We start from the raw sequence: 7,066 nt of genomic DNA, 5'->3' as shown, positions 1-7,066 counted from the left end.
TAGTTAGTTAGTTAGTTAGTTAGTTAGTTAGTTAGTTAGTAGTTAGTTAGTTAGTTAGTTAGTTAGTTAGTTAGTTAGTAGTTAGTTAGTTAGTTAGTTAGTTAGTTAGTTAGTTAGTTAGTTAGTTAGTTAGTTAGTTAGTTAGTTAGTTAGTAGTTAGTTAGTTAGTTAGTTAGTTAGTTAGTTAGTAGTTAGTTAGTTAGTTAGTTAGTTAGTTAGTTAGTTAGTTAGTAGTTAGTTAGTAGTTAGTTAGTTAGTTAGTTAGTTAGTTAGTTAGTTAGTTAGTTAGTTAGTAGTTAGTTAGTTAGTTAGTTAGTTAGTTAGTTAGTAGTTAGTTAGTTAGTTAGTTAGTTAGTTAGTTAGTTTTATCTTACCGAAAAAATTCTCCTAAGCTTATATCGGGCCTCTTATGAGCTCAGGTGGGTATCGAAGCCACTAGTGCACTAACCTACCGCACTTTCTAACCTTTCGATTATTATAAACCAGTTCTACCACTTTCCATCATAATGCACCATACAAGTCTCTCAGTGGAGTTGCACCTTCAGGTCCACAACCTTTCCTTACTTACCTTTCACCAGATTACTGGTTTTGAATACTTGTATAAATTCATACCTTAACTTTAGAACTCATAAGCCATAGGTTAACACTACTTATAGATCCCTTCTCAAACATCAATCACAGTCATTTGTTTATCTTTGGAAACAAATTGTGAGCAACATGTTTTGGTCATTGGAAAATACAGACAAGCCACAAACGTGAGTCATTCAATTAAATTCAAATACTTTTTTCATTTGTTCAAAAGTAGTTTTCATGGTATGTCCGTCCTGTATCTAATAGTAGATATGTACATGAATACATACTTTATAACCAAAGTGTAATACCAGTAAATACTTCAAATGTATTCGTGCTGCACTGTGAGTGTTACTTTGATTAGTGGTCTTAAGTAGTCAACCTTGTTGGTTTGTCCGACTGCCCGCCCGTCCGTCCTTCCTTAAGTCTATGTGTGTCTGTCTAGCTTTGTTCATATAGGTATGTGTCTGTTTATCTGTGTTTTTTTGATTGAGAGAGTGTTTCTGTTAGAGAGCTTAATTACTTAATGGAATGTCATTTAAATTCTTTATAAATACCTGTACAACGTACCTGTCTACTTACCTGTACAGATAAATGTACAATCATAGAGAAACTCTGTTCGCCTTATTCCCCAGAGTTAAGTTTATGCCAACTTCTGTGTTTGAATCAAAACGAACGATTATTAGAAAACGGATTTTTTCGTTTTATTTCTGAAAAAAAAAAATAAAACAGTGAATGAACAACAAAAATGTAAAGAAAACAAAATTAATAATGTACAAATTAAATAGAAACTCCACCCAGATTTTTTCCTATACAAATTCGAGTGTATTAATTTTCGTATTTGTAAGTTGAATTATAGAGCAGTTTAAAATTTAACAAGATTTCAATAGATTTGATTTGAATTCTTTGATTAGAAACAGTAAAAACATTATTGCTTTTTTGTTGTAACGAGTTCTTGTGTGGGTTTATTTTTACAGTTCGGAACTAATCTTAATAATTTCTATTGTATTTTGTTTCTGGTTTTTTTATTAATGTTCAATTTCAACAAGGAAATTGTTTATTAGTAACAATAATAATAATAATTATAAATGACATGTTCGAAAAGTTTAAGGAGAACTCGAGCATGACAATTAATCGCATAATTATTTTATTGATTTTGAAAAAGTGAAAAACTTGATTTTGTATTTAATGTCGTAATTAGGCTCATACCTGTTAATGTAACTAGTATTACACTCCTTCTTTTTTCTTAACGGTATTTTAAGCTGGATCTAGTGAGTTGATTGTTTTGTATTTAAGTTGCCATATGTTTAATAAAGTTCCTCTTGGTAACAGTTGTTTTAGAAAGTTTTACTGTAATTAAGGCCTTACTTACACTGAGAAAACATTTCTTATTAAAGCATCAATATTAATTACCAGTTAGGTTTTAATGAGTCACTCACAAAGAGCATTAGGTTCATGGTAATATATTTAAATGCTTCTCTCTCTCTAACTTGGTTGTCTTTTCTTAATATTGTGAATACAAGAATTCACTAATTCTAATGTACTGCAAGGCTCCACTCTTTCCTCTTCTATGCTTTTTTCTACATGATCTTCTATGGTGTTATTGCATTCCTGGGAAAAAGAATTGCTACAAGTACCTCTAGTCTGCCGGGACTATAAATTGATGATGATCAAATGTTTCCTCGATCTTTCTTGCTTTGACATGGTGTCGATCCAGAGAAACGTGGAAAGCTGTAGCCCACAGTGCAGTGTTTCAGACTTTTTCTTGTCACGGTTATTGGAGAGATTGGCGAAAATAGAATCTTAGTTAAAAGATTGATGCACAGTAAAGTCTATAATTCGGGATAAGTTTGGTGACTATGTGTGACTGTGGGACAAAGCGTTGCAAATGAGGTGTCAAGAGAATTGGATACGGGATGGATGTATGGTTATATCTAGAATTTTCCAACTTTTCTTCTAAAACTTAATCAGACCAAATGCCACATGGACCATGACGGGGCAGGACACGTAGTGCGCATGGACAACAGCAGATCACAAAAGTAAATGATAAACTATGACATCGGAGGTACTAGATGGCAGTAGAAAACAAAGATAAATGAAGGAAAATAACTGATCAAGCTAAAGGTCACCCCGAGTGGTAATGCTATAAGATTATGACGATCCGGGTATGGTCAGGGTGTGATCTGCTCATACCAGATTCGTCACAATGTGTGCAGAGTGAGTAAGAACAGGTTAGGTTGATAGGAAGATATATAGTACATCAAATCCTAGGCCACTATCGGTCCTGTTGTGCGTTTAGAATGTTTAGAAACTTAGTTTCCTGGACGTAATTCCTAAGAATTTTGCAATCAGTGTTAGTCAGGAATGTTATTTCCGGAATAACATTACTTCCAAGATACTTAAATCTAAATTCGACGAATGCTTGACAGTGGCAAAGAAAGTGTTCCACAGCTTCACTGCCCTCTCCACATGCTCTACATTCGTCTGAATCTGCACGGCCAATTTTGTATTGATGTGCTCGTAATCCTGTGTGTCCACTCAGAATACGTACCATCATACTAACTTCGCAATTGGTCATTTTGAGGAGATTTCTCATCTTGTTCTCATCAGGGTCCCCCATGGGATCTTTGTGGTTCTACCCACCATTTCATTATTCCAAGAGGCCTTATGGGATTCTCTCACCCATATTTTAATTCAGCTTTTGTTGCGTCGATTGGGTTTTCTTTCGTCAGGTTAACTACTTCCAGCTCCCTTCCCTTTTAAGCTATAACATTAGCCCTTTCGTTGCCGACTACTCCCGAGTGTCCTGGTACCCATATGATGCAAACCTTACCTCTGGGGGAGTATTCAGTTAAAGCTTTCTTACAATCCAATTAATTCTCTCACCTGATATCGCCCTAATTGTTGGTAAATATATTAACGGCTGTATGCGCCATATTTATTCTAATCCAATTTACACATTCCGTTGTTGCTCGGACTTCTGCCTGGCAGCTTATGCTATAATTTGGTAAACGGTGGTGTATTTATCTCTTTATCTCCCAATTTAGAGCGATCCGTGTAACAACGGATTCCTACTGGTATTTGTTCTAGTTTGCCGCTTGACCAAGACATTCTATCTGGGATCAGCGTTTCAAAGTTTCCGACATATTCTGTGTCTGGTATTCAATCAGGCACGTCCGATGATTGTGTATAAACTTCCAATGTGTCCAGTATACATTGATGACCGTTTTTGGTCAGTTTGTCTAAAGTAAAGAGCCGCTTGTCTGTAAGCGCCGCCTCATATCTTAAATATGTTTCAATGGGTGGAATATCTAGCAACGTTTCCAGAGCTTTAGTTGAAGTAGTACACATGGCACCACTTATAGCCAAGCAGCATGTACGTTGAACTCCCTGTAGTAGAGAACAAGTTCTCGGCTTATTTGATGGATACGTCTTTAGATCTACCGATTTGTCTCCAGGTACTATTGCCGACTTCACACTTTTTATAGTGCTTAATTTCGACTAAAACTTTATACTCACTCTCTTTAGATATATCCCAGCACTTGCCACTCTCGCTTACAGATAACTACTTAAATAAGTCCCTACAAATAGGGAGTTAAAAAGTTGCTTGTGTATGCAAAAAAAAACTAACGAACTGTTCGTTAATTCAATCTCGTACTCACAACACCACTGAAGTCTATGAAGCAAAGGATTTATTTTTGTTATTTCTTCTTCAAGATATTCTGAAATTTAAATGTTATCGGCCTCTGTATATTTTAAGATAAATTGCATATATATAAAATTTGGCACAGTCGAATATAATGTTCCCACTCTTTTACATTTTTATATTAGAAACAACTTTAACTTAATTTCTTTCTTTTCTTTGCAGGTAAGCCTTTAAATACTTTTCAACTAAATTATATTGAAGGTAAAAATTTTTGATTAAAAGACTCTATTACAAAATGTTGTGGATGTTTCAAAAGTTAAATAATATTGATCATAATTTTGGATACAGGTAAGGGAAAGACCTTTAGAATCTTAATAGGAACTTGAAAGTTAAGCAAACTTTGCCTTGAATAATCTGGCGGATATAAAAATTCTGCTGCTGTTGTTGTTGTCCACATAAAAACAGTTAAGGGATAATAACAATTAATTTGAATTAGATCAGTTATAATAAGTACAACGACCAAACCGTAACATTATCTTGCAAAACTTTCCACTTTCAACAAACAATACTAAAAAGTCTCATATTAAATCCAACTGGGCGTATGATTCATGTCCATTAAACTTAACTTTATCTATTAAAAATGTAAAATAGTAACCATTAATAAGTAAAGTAGATAATTAAAAAAAATGAATAAAAACATTCTTTGTTAATTGCATGTATAATAAAATGATTATTTTTATTGAACAGTTTACTTAACCTTCCCCTTTCAACTAATATTTAAAAATACTTATTAATTTTATTATTATAATTTTTTTTAAATACACAAAAGTCTACTGTGTCTCCTAAGTAAAAAAAAAAATGGTATGACTATTTTTTTTCTGTCCACTGTCCGTCTGTCTATTAAGAGCAGACAGTTAGATAAAAAAATTATTTAAAGCGCATATAAATAATAAATTATAATAAAATACAAATAAATGTCAACTTATAAATTTTATTAACGAAAAAAAATACATATATGAAATAAAATAATATAAAGCACAACATTGTAATAAAATATGACAAATAACCGAAACAACAATAAAATGAATTAAATAGTGACAAAAAAACAGAACCAACTAAAAGACACCAAAAAAAAACTACATAAAATGTTTAGCAAACTAAATAAGACATACAAATGGATGGACGGACAGACAAACAGTCATATAAAATTTATAACTTTATTAAGAGGAGAAAGAAAATTTAAATGAAATCCACTTAAATGGTCGTAAAAATCCCCAAAAATTATTTTCAAAACTATAGTTAAAATTAAATAGATATTAAAGTCACACACGCCCCTGACCACTGGCAGGAATAACAATATAGCTACAACCAATTTAAAAGATATAAAGATACAAGAAAATTTGTTCAACACACACATATTTACCACATCTAGTGTAATTCATATTTACAAACAGTCAACCCGCCAAACAACCAAACAACCACTTATTACCCCATTCAAACTAAATTATATTTATACAGAGTAAAATGTAACAAAACACAACACAACCCAACCGCACACTGTTGTAGATAAATAATCTCTATCTAATAAATACGGGTAAATAACGCATGCAGTAGAAGATGCGTAAATTTAGATAAATATTAACAAATGGTTAAATCCAATTTCTTTCTACACACACGTTACGCATACACTCATACATACATACATACATACATACATATGTAACTATCTATCTAACGATGTAGACAAACAAATTTTTACTTTCCTTTTTGCAGACTTTGAAAGTCTGACGTCGCATGACATATGACATCAGGTCTCCAAGAAAGATTATTGTTAAAATAATCCATAAAGACAAAAGAGTGTTATTTTTGATTTATTAACGAGCATTTTTATTTATAAACCGAATCCTGTATAAGAAAAGTGTTAAAGGACAAACAATTTTGTGTTGAGGGGCCATATTTAAAATAATGTAACTTTGTGTAATATACAAATGGCCTAACATTTATTAAAAGAATCATTCGTTAACATCGGTTCACAATAACCCATTAGATATACAAATTTTTGTATTGCATTCGTATGGTTGTCACGCCCCCTATTGCTAGAATTGCGGTATTTTACATAAATTGTTCATATCAATGTTTTAAATGAAAAATTTTTATTTATAAACTGCAACTGAACCCCTGAATAGGGCTTGTAAACCTTGTAATGTACAGGTCGTAATTTTGCAGATAATTCAATGAAATTTTGGATATGGTATCTATGGTACCGGAGACGAAACCTATTGAAAATATCGGTCCATTATTTCACCTAGCCCCCATACAACTGAACCCGAATACTCGTATCTCGACAAAAAGCTGCAAAACTAAATTCTATACTAGCCTTAATGACTCTCATGAATTTTATAATTATAGGGTTTCAATTGACCATAGCCCCTATACAAAGCCCCCCTTCAAAATTTGAGTTAAATATGTACAATTTTATTCAACAATAAATGGCTTAAGTATATCTGAGGCAAGGTACCATTCAACTTAAATGCTGTATTATGTATTATGGTGTAGGGTATTATATGGTCGGCCTCGCCCGTCTATAATTTCTTACTTGTTTTGTATTTAATTCATATGGGAGGTGACACGCCTTCTATTTCCAATCCGCCTATTTTTTACCCAAATGTTCGATTCTAACTCCAATAGTTTCTCAGATATAAAAATTTTTGGATTTAATTCATATGGGAGTTGCCACGCCCTCTTCTGCTAATTCGCCAATTTATTACCCAAATGTTTACATAAATATCAAAGTTGTGCAAAATTTGAGGATTTTACCTACAATAGTTTCCCAAATATACGAATTTTTGT

Source organism: Lucilia sericata, unplaced genomic scaffold (genome assembly GCF_015586225.1).
Source record: "Lucilia sericata isolate MDLA Ls3-8-SP2 unplaced genomic scaffold, ASM1558622v1 Contig000055F_arrow, whole genome shotgun sequence".
Classification (NCBI taxonomy): Eukaryota; Metazoa; Arthropoda; class Insecta; order Diptera; family Calliphoridae; genus Lucilia; species Lucilia sericata.
The sequence above is the reverse complement of the archived record's forward strand: the minus strand, read 5'-3'. Positions refer to the sequence as shown.